Source organism: Rattus rattus, chromosome 7 (genome assembly GCF_011064425.1).
Source record: "Rattus rattus isolate New Zealand chromosome 7, Rrattus_CSIRO_v1, whole genome shotgun sequence".
Lineage (NCBI taxonomy): Eukaryota > Metazoa > Chordata > Mammalia > Rodentia > Muridae > Rattus > Rattus rattus.
Genome location: NC_046160.1, coordinates 93,735,412 through 93,754,055, shown reverse-complemented (window position 1 = coordinate 93,754,055; position 18,644 = coordinate 93,735,412). Strand labels below are relative to the sequence as shown.

Genomic DNA, 18,644 nt, shown 5'->3' with positions numbered 1-18,644 from the left:
TGACACTTGAAGGAAACTTGTTGGTCACCTGAAGGAAACATCCCCGTGTACACAATTCAGTGTTTGGCATGTGTACCTAATAGAACCGTCTTAACCTGCCGTGAGGGCTATCTTGTGGGTTTGTCATCCTGACATGAACAAAATAATCCCCTTTTCAAAATCTCTCGTGGTGCTGGGATTGAACCCAGGGCTTTGTGAATGCTAGCCCAGTGCTCTATATCTAGCTACACTGAAAGGCTTCCACATAATCCAGCTTTTCTACTGCACCTCTGTCACCATGGACCAATGCCACATATAAACCCTGAACCAATTAGAACACATGGTGGTTTAATGAAGGGGTGAGAGAGGAGGAGGAGGATGACGACAGGTCAGGTTAAGAACCGAGGGGCCCTATTAGCAGAGACAAACTCTTAGAGTTGTCAGTGATGGGGAGACTCCTGTCTCAGCTGTCTGCACACTTTCTAGGAGCGCTGAGCAGGATCCGGGAGCCAATGCAGTATTTACCGTTCTCATATCTCAGTCTTTCATTTTGCTATTTCTCATCCAGACTGGAAAGACTCACATGAGCTGATGTCAGCAAACACACCCCCAAATAACAACTATTTTGTGAAAGAGTATTAATAACAAATTATGTTCACCTCTTACTTCATAATATATAGTGTGATATAGCTGTTTAATATAGCTGGATTCAAATCGTGAATATATAGTATAAACTTCAAAAATTGTGAATATATAGTTTAATATAGCTGGATTCGAATTGTGACTTCAACATTCTGGGCCTTGGAAAAGTTACTGAAGTGTTGAGTCCCATGTTCTACATACAAAATAGTATCTGTCTTATAGAATTTTTATGTGAACCGAGACAATCAATACAAGATACTTAATGGAATGCCTGGTAGTGAGTAATTGTTCAATAAATGTGCAGAAGTCACTGTCATTATTCTAGAATGATAACATGACTGTTAATGACACATTGTGCTTCAGACATTGGTTCTAATGACTGAACAAAAAATCATACCAGAAATTAGGTTTTAGGCAGGTCATTCCCTCCAAACTTAGTCTGGTTTTTTTTTTTTTTTTAAAGTTAACCACAAATGTTTGTTCTGGGGGAAAGGCTCCATGGTTGAGAGCACTTGCTGATCTTACGGAGAACCCATGCTCAGTTCCAGCACCCACATGCTTGCTCTCAACCACCTGTAACTCCAGTTCAGGAGATCTGTTGCCCTCTTTTGGCTGCAGCAGGAACTGAATGCATATAACGTATGCAGGCAAAACACTCATCCACATAACATAATAAATTGAATATTAAAAAAAAAACTGATGTGAAACTACCACAGTAGGAAAGATAATTAGTGGGACAAAACCAATCAGACACCGACATCGCTCTGATAGTAATATGCACCTTATCTACCAAGGAGCAAAATAATGTATGTTCTAGTTTTTTGTTGTTTGCATTTTAAATCGTGACTTCTGAGAAGTCTAGATACGTAGTCTTGTTTTTTATTAAAAATTTTTTATTAGCAAATATTCCTTGTACAAAGTGATGAGTTTAATAATGACATTTTCTTTTCTAAAATTTATTTCTTGTTCTAGAATTCATTATGGAGATCAGGCTAGCCCCTTGAGAGCTAGGATTAAAGTACAGGACACCATGTCTGGCCCAACAATTTTCATTCAAGTATATCAGTGACCACACTCAGCAGCACTGTTACACTTATTGATCTGTGGACATGAGGGTTGTTTCCTCTGAACTATTTAGAGGTTATTTTTAGTTGGTTAGGAACATGATAATAAAAAGTGAGCTTTAATCTTTGTGGGATTCTTCCAGATGATGTCTAGAACTCTAGCAATGTGGCAACAGTACAGAGAGAGAAAGAGAGAGAGAGAGAGAGAGAGAGAGAGAGAGAGAGAGAGAGAGAGAAACAGAGACACAGAGACACAGAGACAGACACACAGAGATAGAGACAGACAGACAGCTATGTTTATATATTTGACTTCACTGAATATAGTACCCATGAGAAGGCATGAGCTAAAATATTTCCATCACTTGTTTTCAAGTTTGTTCTTGTAATGGAAACATTACAAAAATGAGATGCTTTCAATGTGTGGAGCAGGTAACAGTCAGCAAATCTCTGAAGGCTACAGATTGCCTCAACAATGTCTGCTCTGCTTTGGGGTGCAGTCTAGTGGGAGAGCTCTTAGGTGAGAGGATCAGGGTCAATCACCAACATAAGAATGACAGGATGGGGAGGAGAACCGAGGGGGTGGGGAAGGGGAGAAAGCAAAATACACATTTTACTAAAGTAGTAGATGAAGAAGAAGCCTTTTCTCCCTAAGTGGTTCTGCTGATTATCTCCCCCCTTGTTATCATGAATTTTAAAGCCAAGTCACAAAGGCTCCCACAGCATGGAAACTCGGGGGCTTGGTAAGCATATCATCTGATAAAATTGTGTGGTTTTCTAAATCTGTGTTTACCAAAATGATGGAACAGAAACACTTCCAAAAGCATCAATTACAAATAATCACAACTTGGACAGAAGCCTACAGATGTGTTTTTCACTGAAGTGATTTGGAGATGTGAAAACTATGCTCTTAAAATAACTTATAAAATACTACTGTGGGGTTATAAACAGAGTCTTAACACTGTCTGGTTTCTGAAATGAGTTCCGACTGACACTTCCGAGGGCTTTTCGTAAACTCTGTTTCATCAGAGCAACTGGGGCTTCTGATACTGGCCATAAGTTTGCGTGAGAGCAGTCTGCGCAGAGGTTTAAGACAGTGGCTTTGGAATTAGACAGACTGAAGTTCGGATGTTGGCTCTATTGCTTCTGACCTATGTGACACTGGCCAGTACCATAAATTTTCTGGATGTGATAAACTTTACTCTTAGGAGCTTAAGGATTAGACAATGATTCACTTGTCTTTAACACGGAACTCCACCTAGGGGAAATGGTATCCCATCATTGTCTGTAGTTACCCATCACTGACTTGGTTTTTCTTGTTTAGAAGTCTCATGCCCAACTTCATATAGTAGCCTGTTAGTATGTACAATGTGTAGTTTTTTGTATCTGTTAAGAAAAATTTTTAATGGTTTCTCATCTATGAAAATATCACAAATAAAAGTCTATATCCTCTTTGTAGAGTATATCGTTCACTGTTGACAAAGAACATACATTTGCTATTTATATCTTTAAAAGCAATAAAACTTGGATTGGACGTGCATCTGTTATTTTCCCCATTTCCTTAAAAGCGTGGCTAATTGAAAACACAACACACGCACATCGACATCAGCTGTAACTACAGAGCCAGAGGGGGGACTCTCGGACAAAAGGGAAGATAAGAGACTTCATGACCACGGCTTCATCAGAAATCCGGGAGAGACTGAATCTGGCTCAATGTTTACTGAGGAGAATACCATCCTCCCTACTCTGAGGGGAGGGGAGGGAGGTGCATGGAACCCTGCAAGTTCTACTGCAATTATTTCCTTGATTCAATTTTTTTTTTCATGGAGAGATCGCTGACTTGTTTTTTTAAGCACTGCCGTGGCTATAGGATACATAAAAATTACATTTATATACAAAGTGCACTCTCATATAACGGAGCATAGACTATGAGTCCCACTGCTAATACCCCCTCCCAACAGAAGGAGGGGGTCATTCCTTCCTTCAAAGATAACTCTCCGTGTCATGTGCACCATGGGACGAACGTGGCTATAGTGGTAAGAAAATGAATAAAAGACAGACGGATCGGCATGTGTACAGAAACCTGGGATACAGTGTCTGGGCTCTAACCTGGAGAATCCCAGGACCCAGGATCCCAGAATCTCACTGTGTTTATTATGTAGAGCTGAACAGAGTGGTGGGGTTATTGAATACAGATGAACAAAGATGTGGGGTTGTTCCACACAGATAAACAAGGAGGCAGGGTTTATGGAGTACAGCCGGAGCAAGGGGACTGTAAATACCTATAGAGAGAAAGCTATGGTTGATAGTGTCAGCATATATTGCCAACATTGCACTTGGTCTCCTGCAGAAGGCTCAGCTGTTCCTCTGAGCTTGAGGCTAGGGGGTCCTTGACATGGTTGTGCTTCTGTCAACAGCACACATTCACTCAAGACTCCTCTCACTCTGGGCTTCCTCTGCTCCCTACATGACTCGTTCAAAGTTTGCTTCTGCACCATCTTCTATAAATACATCTCACACATCTTTTTGTGCACTTTGGCACAATGCCTCTGTGAGCATAGTTTAAGGAAACAATGAACTTCTCTAGAAAGAAGTAAATTCAAGGTGCAGACTCATAAACAATACAGTAGACCCTGTTGTCACAGAGAAGACTTGGAAATTAGAGAAAAGAGATGGGAACTAGTCAGGAAAATCTCTGGAAAATCGATGTCAGAAGACAGAGGGTTCTGCTCCTTCAGATAACCATACATACACAAACAAATATATATGACTCACTTTCATTAAGTATTAAGTCAACTGTCAAATACTTTGATACCAAGGGGTAGTAGCAGAATAAGCTGGTCATTAGGCCTAAAGGTCAAGCAGGGAACTTCAGCATCTCAGTCCAACTTTGCATTACTGTATGAACCCAGTGCAAACTACCTGCCTTTAGTTGAGTTATCTTTACCTATGCTATGATGCAAGGCTATACTCAGACCATCCTCTAGATTATTGATTCTGATCTAGAAAAATTCTGCTTGATTGGGCCTCTTAAGTGTTTAGTTTGATCTGCTCCACATTGAAGGATTAGAAGTATCAGTGTTGGGGCTTCCAAGAGTAGCCATCAAGTAAACCATAGCCTACCAAGAGTATCAATATCAACTGTCAAGTAAACCATAGCCTATCAAGATATCAATATCAACTGTCAAGTAAACCATAGCCTATCAAGAGTATCAACATCAATTGTCAAGTGTACCATAGCCTACCAAGAGTATCAACATCAACTGTCATAGCCTACCAAGAGTATCAACATCAACTGTCAAGTGTACCATAGCCTACCAAGAGTATCAACATCAACTGTCAATGTACCATAGCCTACCAAGAGTTTCAACATCAATTGGAGAGAACATAATGGGGGATTGCCACCTTTGATATAAGAAGTGCCTTTTACTCAACTCTTAGAAGATAACAACAACAACCAAAAAAAAAAATTTGTATTCAGCAGGGGTAATATCTGGTCTTGTTTATCAGCAGAAGAAATATTAATGGTCTGCAAATTAGTAACTTAATATTTATCAGTCAATTAAATATTTAACTCTTTGAGAATTTCATATGATGTATCTTGATCACATTCATTCCCCAACGCACTCCTCCCTGATCTACCCCCACCTCTCTACCCCTCCAACTTTGTGTCCTCTTCTTAAAGTTTTAAAAACAATAACTGGCTCCAATTTGTGCTGGATGTATATTTCTGGTTATGGGGCCATCCACTGGAGCAAGGTGACTTATAAGTGACAACCCTCTAAAAGAAAAAATGACTTTCTTTCTCCCATAAGACATCAATTGTCTATAGCTCCTTGGGTGGTAGGGACTTGTGAATCCCTCTCCCTCCGTGCTACAACACTGGCATGATATTGTACAAGTCTTACACAGGTTACTACAGCTGCTAAGAGTTTGTAAGTATCGCCATCCTTAATGTTCAGAAGATACCACTTCATTTTGGTCTTTCCTGACCTCTGATACTGACAAACCCTCTGTCTCCTCTCCTTTAATGGTTCATAAACCCTGACATAGACAGACACCTCATCTGGGGTTGAGCACCCCCAACACTTACTCTCTGCACTTTGACCAGCTGTGAGTTTCTGTGTTAACCACCATCCAATGTACAGGAAAACTTTTGGGATAGAGTCTCAGAGTGGCACTAACCTACAGAGAGGAAGGCATGAGTTTAGAGGACAGATTGATACTATGTCCATTTAGTAAGCTCAGCCATGGGGCCTTGTGAGCACCCCATCATGGGTTTTTAGCCAAATTTACAGTACCTGGTACGAGTTTGGGTTTTTCCATAACATTCATCCCACCATGGGCATATCTTACCATCAGGGTCATTGTTTGCAGTTCCCAGATTCCCAGGGTCATATCTAGGTACATCTGTTGATGGCTTTTTTTTTTTTTTTTTACCTCAGTGGCCTGCATAGCCCCTTACAGTACTATGAAAACTAGCCAGTAGAGAAAGCTTCCTGGTCAGTACTTGATTTCTCCACATCATATGAACAATGTGTGTAGTGTCTTCAACAACATGGTCCTATTATCAAGTTTTAGTAGGCAACTAGGAACAATGACAGTAGCTTGTATCATCTTGGGTGTCTAGGATACCTCTGGTCAAGAACTTGAGGTGAGCTATCCTGCGTCTTACACTGGGATTTTTGTTTAGCTTCTGGGATGAGCATAGTCCCTGTGACATTAACTCCAATCTCTCTCTCTCTCTCTCTCTCTCTCTCTCTCTCTCTCTCTCTCTCTCTCTCTCTCTCCCCCCCCCTCTCTCTCTCTCTCACACACACACACACACAGAGCCACAGACACATGAAGTTTATATAATAGTAGGTTTCCACACGCCTTTTTCAAACAAGTTAGACTTTTTAAAAAAGACATTGTGAGTATGACAAATGGTATCATTCACTCCGTGTGTGGGCATATTAGAGACAGATTTTATCATCTCCATTTTCCACTGAGTGAAGTGGTCACCTGCCTGAGTTCAACAGTCCACGTGACAGGAGGGGCATGTAGGTTTTCTTGAAACCTCTCCTTCCTAAACCAACAGTAGGAAGGTGACTTCTCCATGCTTTGGAGCGCTGGCTTAAAGAATTCAATCTATGAGTCATAAACTATGGGATCTCATGGCCAGAAATGCACTAAAAGACTGTCCCGAGTCAGTGGATAACTGGCCCCTAGGCATACGAATAAATATCTCTGAGCCACACAGGCAAACAGCTACAGTTTCTGGAAAGACAAGCACACAAGAGAGTCTACATAAATTGTGTCAAGTTTTCTGATATGCTACAGGTATCTTGGAAATTAAACTCTTCATGGAACTTCTGTCTATTTGCAGCAGATTTTAAAGGGTAGATTGGAAAGAAAAACCATCATGCGACCTCAGGCATCTCAGGGAGTTCTTTGACCAGAACACCATTTCCTCTTCTGCCCACTCCCTGGCAGAAAATGACCACAGCCTGCTCCACAGAATCAGTGAAGTTCCAAAATTGATTAAACTGGGCCGGGAGGGCTAGGTGCCATGATTGTAAATAGGTATCCCACTGAAGAACAGGGCCAGTGGGAGAGAAAGCCTGGCCAGAGTTTCAGACCAACTCTTCTCACCGCTAGCACAGTGCTTTCAAAAGGGTGAGCCACTGCCTTTCCTGGGCTCTGAAGGCATAATCATTCTAATCATTCTTTTTGTACTAAAAAACGGTCTATCTACTTCAGGAACATTTTTTAAATATTACTCTTTGTACCTTAAAGCATCCCAATTGCAGATATGACAGTGACCTAGTCTTTTTATCCAAACAAAGCCTTGGGTGAGTCAGGCATTTTGAATTTTGATCCCAGATCTGTTAAAGCTTGCAGAATGCCTTGTTCTTAAGAAGACAGAGGCCGGAACTTTCCTGTGAGAAATTGTTCAGGTTCATTGAGCCCTTTCATAGCCAAGGCTTGAGAAAGACCCTGGAGTGGTTTTTCAGCTCTACTGTTGCTGCCCGACCATGACAGAGTCTGGTCAACACTCCTGCTCCCAGAGAGCTCCTGGGAAAGGCATACAGAAGAAAGACAGTGAGCAAAGGACAGCACTTTCTCTGTCTCGCTGTCTCTGTCTCTGTCTCTGTCTCTGTCTCTCTCTCTCTCTCTCTGTATACAAAAATGGATTAAGAAGAGGGTGGATTCACCATCAAGTCCAAAGGGCCATGTTCCTGGGCATGGCCCCCATTCCTCCCACTCTCTTCCTACCCATTTCCATCTTTGGAAAGAGGTATCCAGCATTTGTTGTGAGGAAAAGTCAGACTAAATATTCTGGAATTTGAGTATCACAAAAACAAATCTGGTTTTACTATTCACTGGCTTAGTTTTGCCAAGCTCTGGAAAATTATAAATCATTCCATGATGAAAAAAAAAAAAAAAGATCATTTTCCCCCCTTCAGCTCCGAGAATATCAACTATCAGCTGTAGAATGAAGAGCCGATAAGGCTTTAGGACGCCCATCTGCTATTTTCATCGTGAAGGACCGAATGTGGGACAATGGTTATCTGGGAAAATGTGAACACTCTCAGGGTCTTTCTTTTTGAAATATTTGTCATAAAACACCAGGCTTCAATTTGACCTGAAAAAAAAAAAAAAAAACCACGCCCACGGGATCCCAGCAGCCTGCCTGTATTTAGTTTTGGCTCTGACACGATTCTGCTGTGCAATTCTGGGAAATGTGCCTAACTCCTCTGAACTTTAACGTGTTGAGTCCACAAAAGCCATGGAGAGATTTAATATATTCTGATGGCTGTTAGTAGAAGGGGCTACAGAAGAAAATGTTAATGTTTCAGGTTGCATTAGCTCTGCTGTTGTACTCAAAACTCTAGGACTGCCATCAACTCTCACCATCTTCAACCTTAGAGAAGCTTCTTGGCCCAGGCAGTGGCTGAGGAAAAGGAGAGGGGAAACCAGAAAGGGAGGCAGCTTGGGCATATTTGAATTCATGTTGCAAAGACTTCAATTCTCACTCTGCATAGTGATCTGGGAATACAGACCTTTCTCGTGGACTAGCTCAATCCTTGCTCTCCCTTAGTCCCAGAACTAACAGATGCTAAGCTTAGTCCACTGAGACCAAGGAGCAACAAACTGATACTCAACTAGAGCTCGTCATGCCTGTGGCCACGGCACCACAGTTGCTGGCTGTGGGGTTTCCCCTGGAGTGTACGCTCTGGGAGAAGCAGACCAAAGCAATCCAAAGCCAAGCTGAAGAGCAGTGAGTAGCTGATCAGGAGAGTCCCTGGAGGGAAGACAGGCTCCGTGTGAGGGGTGGCACATATGGAGGGATGCTAAATCTCCTCAGCTTTCGATGCTCACCCGCCCAGCCACAGAGGGCACCACTAAGAGTTCTACTTCCATCACCTACCTCTACCATCGAGTTCAGGGAAATGTATGAGGAAGGACCGTGTCTGCCATTTATTCAAACCAGGTATGAGGTAACTGCACTGCATGTGGAGTGAGGCTTTCTCCTTGGCCTACTTAGCCCCAGAATGTACACTCCAGGGGAAATCTGTGGCCAGCACCTGTGGCGGCGTGGCCCACAGGTATGGTGAGTCCTAGTTAGATATCAACATGTTCCCTGCCTGGCTCCAGTGGGCTGACTTAGCACCTGTTGGTTCTGGGACTGGGGTGGGGTGGGAGGTTGCTGGCAACAGTTGCGGAAGTCACAAGTAGCAGGCCAGTGTGCTGTTTTCACCTCTACCCCAACATGGCAGTGTGGGGCCCCCTGCAGGAAATGACACATTCTCTTGGTTTAGTTGTGACAGGGTAACCACTATGACTTCCAATGGTATATTTACCTACTTTAGCAAATACTGAAGTTAGCATGAGGCAAAGAAAGGCTGGCTATCTAGGTGTGGAAAAGAAGGTGGCCAATTGTCAGATGGCCCCAAGGTTCACACAGATGTGAAAGAAACTTTCCTACCAGCTGCACTGTGCATTTTCTGTGGCAGAGTCACTGTGCATGAAGTTTGTTTGGCTGTCCTTGCCCACTTCCTCATCCCTGTCTACTGAGCTCTTCAGAAAGGCAGGGAGGTGACTTTCCAGACCCCTCCCTCCCTGAGTTTCTGATGACCTTTTTCGGTGTTTTTGTTACTTGTGGTGCTTTCTATTCACGTGTATGCCTTGGTGTTGGGGATTCCCCTCCCTTTGGTCTGCAAGGAGGGTTAGAAAGACACAGGTTTGTGATAAGTACCATCGTAGATGGCTGGTACTAACTCACTTCCCTTCCTTATACTCATCTGGGGTGAAGAAAAATAGTTCTATTGAGTCATTTGCTCCCCAAAGAGACTGAAGATATAACTCTTGGGGGAGTCCAACTTTATCAACACCAACTTTGATCCTCTAGCCTAATGTATGCTTATTGTAGATGAGAGCTGAGCTCAGAGGAACCTCAGATACGTCCTATGGGGCGCAGAGCAGTGCTAGTCTCCCTGTTTGTATCTCTATTTTCCCAGCATAAGTGGTGTGGCATTCTAGCCAGCACGGGCTCACCAAACTCACTGACTGGGCAGATCCAATTATCTTCATCTCCAGAGTGAATCTGTAGCACGAAAAGAAACTTTGTTCACCATTGTTCAAAGGTTGGTTAACAGGTCTGCCTAGAAACTCGCAAGTCAGCAGCTTTATCAGATGCAAAAAATTACTTCACATCCTCGAAGATGGACAAAGGTATAAGTTATTATTTTTTGAGATGGAATGATACCATGCTTCTATGTTCATATTTAGAAGACATTGATATAGACACAAACAGTGACAATTCATAATCAGACAGTCAACAAAGGAGAGACACAAGAAGAATAGGTTGAGAACAAATATAGTAGTGACCAAATATTTACCTAGTAGTCCTTGGTGTGGCACTCTCCAACGTGGCCACTAGCGAGCAAACCCCGAGTCAGATGCTACAGGCTCACTGAGGTGGGTATCCTGGCAAGGGTCCATCTCACCTGAGGTACGAGGCCCAAGGCCAGATGACAAACCAGTTTCTTCTATTCTTGCTATTCACTCTAGTGACCTGGACATAGCCATCTGGAGCAGAGTGTGAGAGGAAATGTGAGGCTCTGGCAGGCCTCAGTGTTGCTGGAGGCGAGGGTTAGCCATGTGCAGGGACCACCAGCTCATCTTACCAAGAGAACTACATATCGGAGCCGATATCTTATATCTTTCCCTCCCTCGTTTTCAGATGGCTTTTTGGCACCACTCATCTGACATCATTAACATGAGTAATGGCTCTTTAATACTTTTCAGAGTTCATTTACAGACTGGTCTTAAGTGAGCCTTAGTGTGTGAGGGAAACTGAGAACTAACTCAGGCAGCCATCATGGGTTAGAGGGGTAGGCAGGCTCTGGACTCAAACTTCCTGGCTCCCTTCTCATAGCAGTAGTGGAATACCAGGTCCACACTTACTCAGATAGGTTATTTGCTGTCTCTGCCTCATTTTCCTGAGCTGTATAATTGGGTTAGCAATTATCCCTATTGTGGAGACAAAGGACGGCATGGGAAGTGCTTTTTAAGAAGCCTGACACTTGATAGGTGCCTAATGAACATTCCCTTTGCTATGACATCCTCTTTAGAACCTGTTTATGTCTCATGGTTCATTTCCTCTGGTTCTCACTCTTCCCATCCCAAAGGCCCCAGTCTGAAAACCCTGTCCTTCACTTGTTTGTATTTCAGGGTCCAGATGAACTCTCAACTCTTTCATGAAAAACTTCCCAAATATTTGAGCCTCAACTAATTTCTCAGTTTTTAGCATATCTACTTCAGCATCAGTACTAAGAATTCTTTACAATGCTGCATGTGTTATTTTTCTTTTAACAAGACTTAGCAGAAATATTTCTTGGTCTCAAAGGAGTCCAAGGAGGGGAAGTCAGTTAAGCCAAGCCATCTATGATGGTACTCATCATAAAGATTTGTCTTTCTAATCTTTGCTTACAGTGTAAACTTCAAGAGGTTAGATGTCGTTCTGGTTCCCTGGGTCCCTTTCTGGGTCCCTATCCTAAATGCAGGGAGTGAAAATGGAATCGAGCTTTGATTCGGTTCTTCCTGTCTGTAGACTCCACCCTGAATGCCTGCCTGACATTTATTTAGTGTATTTCATCCTCTCAACCCAGTGAGGTCAACATTGTTATCCTGCTTTCCTGAAATCAAACAGTACCATGGGGCAGACTCAAATCAGTCCTATATGACTCCCTGGTCTATAGTGTTTTTTCCAAATAAAAGTTCTTTGCATGAAAACTCATAGCCTCATGATTTACTGATTCAGTTCATCAGAGAAAGGCATGCTAATATTAGTTTAGCCAAGTTCCATGTTGTTCAGTGCAAATCAGTAAGAAATCTGTGAGGATGGCTCAGTGGGTGAAGTGTTTGCTGTACAAGCCTGACAGCCTACATGCAGCCCATTGGCATCTATGCAAAAAGTCAGTTATGGAGGCTTGAGGCTGTAAGCCCAGTGCTGGGAGCTGAGAGAGGAGAGTCACAGCCAGTCTTGTTAATCAATGAGCTCCAGGTTCAGGGAGAGACCCTGTCTCAAAAAATAAGGTGGAAGCTGTGATGCCTATGAATCACAACAATGATCAGCACGGTACGATATACCTAAAGGTGTAACAGTGGCACTCATGTCTCAGTGGTAACCAACAGATGTCTAATTGGACTTAAGTCCTGCTCAACAGGAGGGATATCATGTCCAGTGCAGGAAACCTAGTTAACTTCCTAGGGCTAGTGAGGTCATGGATCTTAGAAGGGAACCTACTGCCACTCCTTTACTAGACCAGCATAATTCCAAACTGTGTTCTAAAAATATATCCTTTAAACACAGATAAGTCAATCTCTTACTCCTTGTCAAAACAAAAACAAAAACAAACAAACAAACCAACAACAACAACAAAAAATCCCACCTCTTTGCAGTAGAAAGAGACCATCACAGAAAATCACAATCAGTCAAAATGTAGAGAATAATTGACCATGCGGTGCCCAGCACCACTGGATACATCAACAACACAACTCTTTCCCTAAGGCTCAGGGTACACTGCAGAGGAGAGGGCAGAAAGAACGTAAGAGGCAGGGGACCAGGAAGTCTGATGTAAGATCCCGTCTCTTGGAAATGACAGGAAAGCTACAGCCAGGATACTGAAGCGACACGGGTACCTAATCAAGACCCAAATAATGGTGGTGTTAAACAGAGAAAGGGAAAATATTACAGGGCACCAACCCCAACGCAAAGAACTACAGGCAAGGAATGACTGCTGATTAATCATGTAATACCAAGTGATCAGACCTGAAATAATATACATACAGGCAACACTAAATACACACAGCAATTTAAACATATATATGTATATACATGCGTGTATAAATACAGCATATATATACACATACACACACACACACACAAACACAATGACAATCAAAGATAAAGAGGTCATGATTTTGAGATGGGGTAAAATGGGAAGGGAGGAGTATCTAAGAGCAGTTGGAGAAGGAAAAGGTAGGGGGGAAGTGAGTTAATTATATTTTAATTAAAATTAAAAAAAACCCAACATGATAGAGGAAGATTCTGGACATCAACTTGTGGCTTCCACATATCCACATATACATATAATATCCAGGAACATTAGACAGGAGACGATTCCTAAACAAGGTGTTCAAGAATTAAACAAATGTTCAGTGGGAAGGAAAGGAATCAGCCAAAGGTTAGTAGTCTACTCAGTAGACCGGAAAGGTTGAGTCTGCAGGCTGAGGAGGAACCATGCACTGGTAGGTGTGGGCAAGGGAAAGGACACAGAACCCTGGATTCTTCTGTCTTGGCCACTAATGCCAAGCTGCTAACGCTTTCACTTCTGCTAAGCTGTGATGACAAGAGTTTCAGAAGAAAAGCTGCTACGTAAGAGCAGCCAGCCAGCAGCCAGCTGGTTAGGTGTGCTACGGCCACACACAGCACTGGGATCTGTAATGGGAGCTCAAGGCAGGGACAACCTCCATGTGGGCATTTGTCTTCCCAGTTTCATGTGGACCTGTAGGGAGCAGTTCACTTAGAGTCCACTGAGCCATTTGAATTTGTCCTTGTTTTCCTACTTTAAGTGGCATTTGTATTTTTCAGACTGGTTACTGTATATAGTAGCAATGAAGAATAATAAAAAGGATTGATTCTTGCTACGTTTGGAAATCAAGTCATGAAATATCATATTAGTGCCTTTGCTTCCTGTTGAGCACCTGGTCTTATGGGGAAAACTCAGCTGGGGGTTGGGGGGCACAGCAGAGGCAAAGGTTTGCCCTTTTTTTTTTTTTAATTCATTCATATCAAAATGCCAGTGGTGGGTTATAGCTGTTTTCTTTTATGGCATACCACAACTCTTTTTTTTTAAAAAAATCATAGAGAACCTGGAAGTAATGACTGTCCATTTCCACTCAGCTGGTGTCTCATGGAATACCAAATCCTGGTGTGGGGAACAAGTCCTGCAGTTGACTTCCTGAAAGGGATCACTACTGAGAAGAGATGTCATGCTGCTTCGGATGTGGGGGACACTGGAGCTCCTTTCTCCCTGGTGACTGACAAGGCAGCACTTCTTATTGGGGACTCCTGCCTTCGGCAGGACCACAGTAAAATCACTAAATCAGCCTGTTGGGCTAGTGAGTCAGAGTAAGTGAGTGAGTCAGTTCTTTTTGACTCTGTGGTCTCAACTTCTTGTTAGCTTATTGCAAAATTAAAGGGCACACAGAGAGCAGACCCATCAATCAGTAACCAGCAGAGGAACAAGCTCTTTGTGGAATGCACTGAGAGCAGGAAAGATGAAGAAAAAAAAATGAAAAGAAGCCTCATGAGATGGTCATTTGTTAGAAGCACAGAGGGAGAAATTCCCCCATACACATGCAGCATTATTTAGGAAAAGTCTTATTAAAGGTTTCCTATCTCACCAGGGGAGCAAGCACAGGAATGCAAACAAATTCCCTCAAATGATCTGCCCTTTATTAGTGCTATTTTGTGTGTGTGTGTGTGTGTGTGTGTGTGTGTGTGTTGTTGTTGTTGTTGTTGTTGTTGTTGTTGTTGTATTCCATAGACATAGTAGATATGGGCCAAGGGGCTGGGACAGTGACTCAGCAGGCTCAATACCAGGGGAAGGGGAAGAGAAGCCATTATAGTTGATTAACAGACGAGAAACAAACATCACTGGCTTCTACAGGCTCTGCTCAAAGCTGACCTTCCCTCCAGCACCTCTTAATTCAGAGCTAAAGTTTTTGAGGCCATGCCATCTTTAGAACACCCAGCAAATGCTATTTGATGAGGACAAACCCTGAAAAAGCCAATATTTACAGAGTGCCGATTGCCATGCGTAGTGCAGTGTCTTGTTTAAACAACCCCTTCAGGGACTTGGGGTATAGCTCAGAGACAAAGTGCACACATGGCCCTGGTGCAAACCACAACATGGTAATAAATAACTTTCTATAATACCCATCACAGCCCTGTGACTTAGGTGACATTATCTCTCTATTTTACAAATGAAAAATACTGAGCAACTGGGTTGGAGAAATAACTCAATCAGTAAATTAAGACAATTCAACCCTCGCATCCACATAACAAGGCAAGTGGGATGGTGCCCACTTGTAATCCCAGCCATGGGGAAGTGGGGATCAGCAGGCCCCTAAGGTTTGCTGGCCAGCCAATTTAGCCTAATTGGTAAGTCATAGGTCCCAGCAAAAGACTCTATCTCAAAACACAAGATAGGTATCTCCTAAGGAAAGACACTCAAGATTGACTTCTGGCCTATATATGTACACACACACACACACACACACACACACACACACACACACACACACGGAGTAAATTGCTGAGCTCATAGCAAGCAACAACATCATGTGACTACAGAGCAATCTTTCATAACTTAGATGATACCACTCAGGAAATCTACGGTTACATCCTAAATCCCACTGGCAGGAATGAAATACAGGTAGTGATGGGAATGGTATCCTGGTAACTCACCAGCATAAACTTTCCAGGCTTACATTTTCCTGATCAGTTTCTTCGCCAAGACAACCCATTATACAACCCTCTATATATCCATTAGAGGATAGAAAGGCAAGGAACTAAGGAGTGTAGGGAGCTGCTTGCACGGTAGGCAGAAGAACCTTTAAAATTCAGCATGGCTCTCTTCTTACCTGTGAGATGTAGCTTTGGAAATAACATAGCTATGGGGAAGAATTTTCTAGGTTATTTTAAAGTAATTTTAAATGCCTAGTATGTGTGAATGAATATAAACTCTTCTCTGAACCTCACTGCCAGCAATAAAGTAGATATTGCCATCAGAAAGAACAACTTGTCCAAAGTTTACATTTAAATGGAACCAAACCCAGGTCCAACTGACGCTATAGCCATCCTCTTGATATTCCTTGAACCCAAAGGGGAGCTCACCTCCCAGAGACAGGGAAAACTGCCACAAGAATGGAAACTCGTTGTCTTTGAAACGAGGACAGGCTGCTTAGGACCTGTATTCTCCTATGGAAACTGGGTCACTGTTTCCCTGTTTCCCCTAATGGGTTCTCATTGTGAACAGCTTTACAGCTAGGCAGTGGTGGCTCATACCTTTAATCCCAGCACTCCAGAGGCAGAGGCAGGCAGTTCTCTATGAGTTGGAGGACAGCCAGGTCTACAGGGCAAGTTCCAGGACAGCCAGGGCTACACAGAGAAACTCTTGTGTCAAAAACCAAAACCAAAACTATAATCAAATCAAACCAAACCAAACCAAGAATAGGTTTGGCTGATGTGGTCCTCCATTGCTTATATGAGGCTTGTTGGTTGGTCATAAATTATCACAAGCTGTCTCCTGCCCTGACTGAGCCAAAGAGTTTCCAAGAGAAACCAGTACAGGCAGGAGGTGACAAGGAAGACTCAGGATAAGCTTGCAAGGAAGCTAAGAGTAAAGCTTGTGTTTAAGTCCCCCCAAGCCCACCATGTTGTTTCTGCCCCAGTGTTCCACCAGTATAATAACCCATTCTTCCCAGAGCATCTCTGTACCTCTGCAGATCCCCTCTCCCTGCAAAGTAGACTTGGAGAGCCCATAGTCTCAGTCCTGAGTCATTCATCATCATTCCTAGAATCTGCAGTCCTTCCCTCATTTTGGTGAACTCCAGGTTAAGTAAGTTTCATAAGTGACTCTGGTTGTAGGACTTGGTGTCACTGAAGCCCTACCGATAGGCAAGTGCTTACAGCAGTGCCTCTGAAGTGGTGCACATGTGTCTGGAAGCCAGTGATTCTGACCTCAGATCCATATTAGCTCCCCTGTGAGTTTTTTCTTCCCCTTTGCAAAATTTAATATTTGACTCTACATTTTATGACAGACTCCCTCCAAACGTTCCTGAAGCACAGTTGTGATAGAAAATGAATATCAGATAGAAACAAAATTACTCAAGTAATTTATTTCATTATTAAAATTAAAACTCTTCTATTTATTAAATACTAAATATACATAAAATGAAACAGACAGGTATTTCTTGTGAATGAAAAGGAGTAGATAATCCTTGCCATGAGAGAGGTATACAGAGATATGAGTGCATAGAGGTTGGGAAAAAGAGGAGTCACCACTGGACAGAGACTCAGGGAGAGTGTTAGTGAACCTGGACCTGAAGGGAGAGAGCATCTAGTTATGTGGAAGGTAATTCTGAATGGCAGAACATCCTCCCTATATTATAAGAATTTGTATCTGCAGAGTATTTTAAATGTGATCCTTAAACTCAGAAGTGCTAGAAGTCACTGATAAGGTGGTCATCCCATTTCTTTCTACAGTTATAGATTAGTCATGTACACCAAGACTTTATTTGTACTTAAAGAGAGCTCTTAGAGAAGAATGGTAACAAGACCTTGACTGAGAGACACTGAGATAGACTTTCTCCTCTGCTAGGTATCTGGTACCCCAACCTCTCAGGAAGAGTAGTTCCAAAACTCTCTGCCCTGTGATGATAGGTCCTTTTAGAAAGAAAAGGGGGTGCAGGGGAGCAGGGCTAAAAGTGTCCACCCCTGTGTGTGTATAAGCAGGGAGGTCTGACATTTCAAGCTGTATTTAGAAGTCAAATTCTGCTAAAATCCGGGCAGTAAAAACTAAAACAACTAAAACATCCTCAAAGACTGTGTGTCATTGCAGCTCACCCTGGTGGCTTCCATCTAATTCCCCCTTTATAGAGGGACGCTATCACACTTCAGAGTCCCCTGTCCAGGTAAAGGAGGCATGGCATATAGAGCCCCTTTAGTCATGCTGGCAGTTTAAAAGTCTGTCTTGCTCAGCTATTCCTCAATATGATGGACAAGAACCCTTTCCTCTGTTCTGTTCATAAATTCGAGGCTGACAACAAAACTCAATGGAGATTCCACAAGGTGGGATCACTGTAATGGTAAAGGTTTTACTTTTACAGGAGTATAGTTGTGGTATATAAATATTGGAGGTGAGGGTCGCACAGAACTTCCTGCAAATTTGTAAATAGTAAAGCAAGTGGACACCGATGGGGTCGGTCAGAATCGCACAAGGACCGATTATGAGTGTCACAAAATAGTGACTCTAGAGTATGCTCTAGCATACCATTGGGCAATAGCTGTTGGAGAATTGGATCAGGGAAGGACAAGTCACTGCCATTGAGCCTGAGAACTGATCCAAGCACGACGAACGTCAGTTCAAGCATAATTGTTGTCCTGCAACAAGACGAAATAGGAGGTCCTTAGCACCACATATTGAGTACTTTTACCCTTTTAAAAAAGCCCTAAATCTGAATCTAAGCCTCTAACTGCAATCACTAGTTGATGGAAGTAAGAGACACAGAACCAGTCAAAGGGAACAGTAGGAAGCCATCAGCCAAACCTCCAGTGTGGGACAAATGACATCCAATTTCTGCAAAAGCTCAATGGCCCTATTCTAACTAATAGTTGTAAAAGAA

The 18,644-nt window shown here is 42.7% G+C and overlaps 1 protein-coding gene across 1 annotated transcript in view; it reads right to left on the bottom strand.

Moving 5' to 3' along the window:
- The window catches only part of Rad51b (RAD51 paralog B), a 510,767-nt gene that overhangs the window by 154,029 nt on the left and 338,094 nt on the right, over positions 1-18,644 (bottom strand). The gene's annotated exons all lie outside the window — the stretch shown is intronic.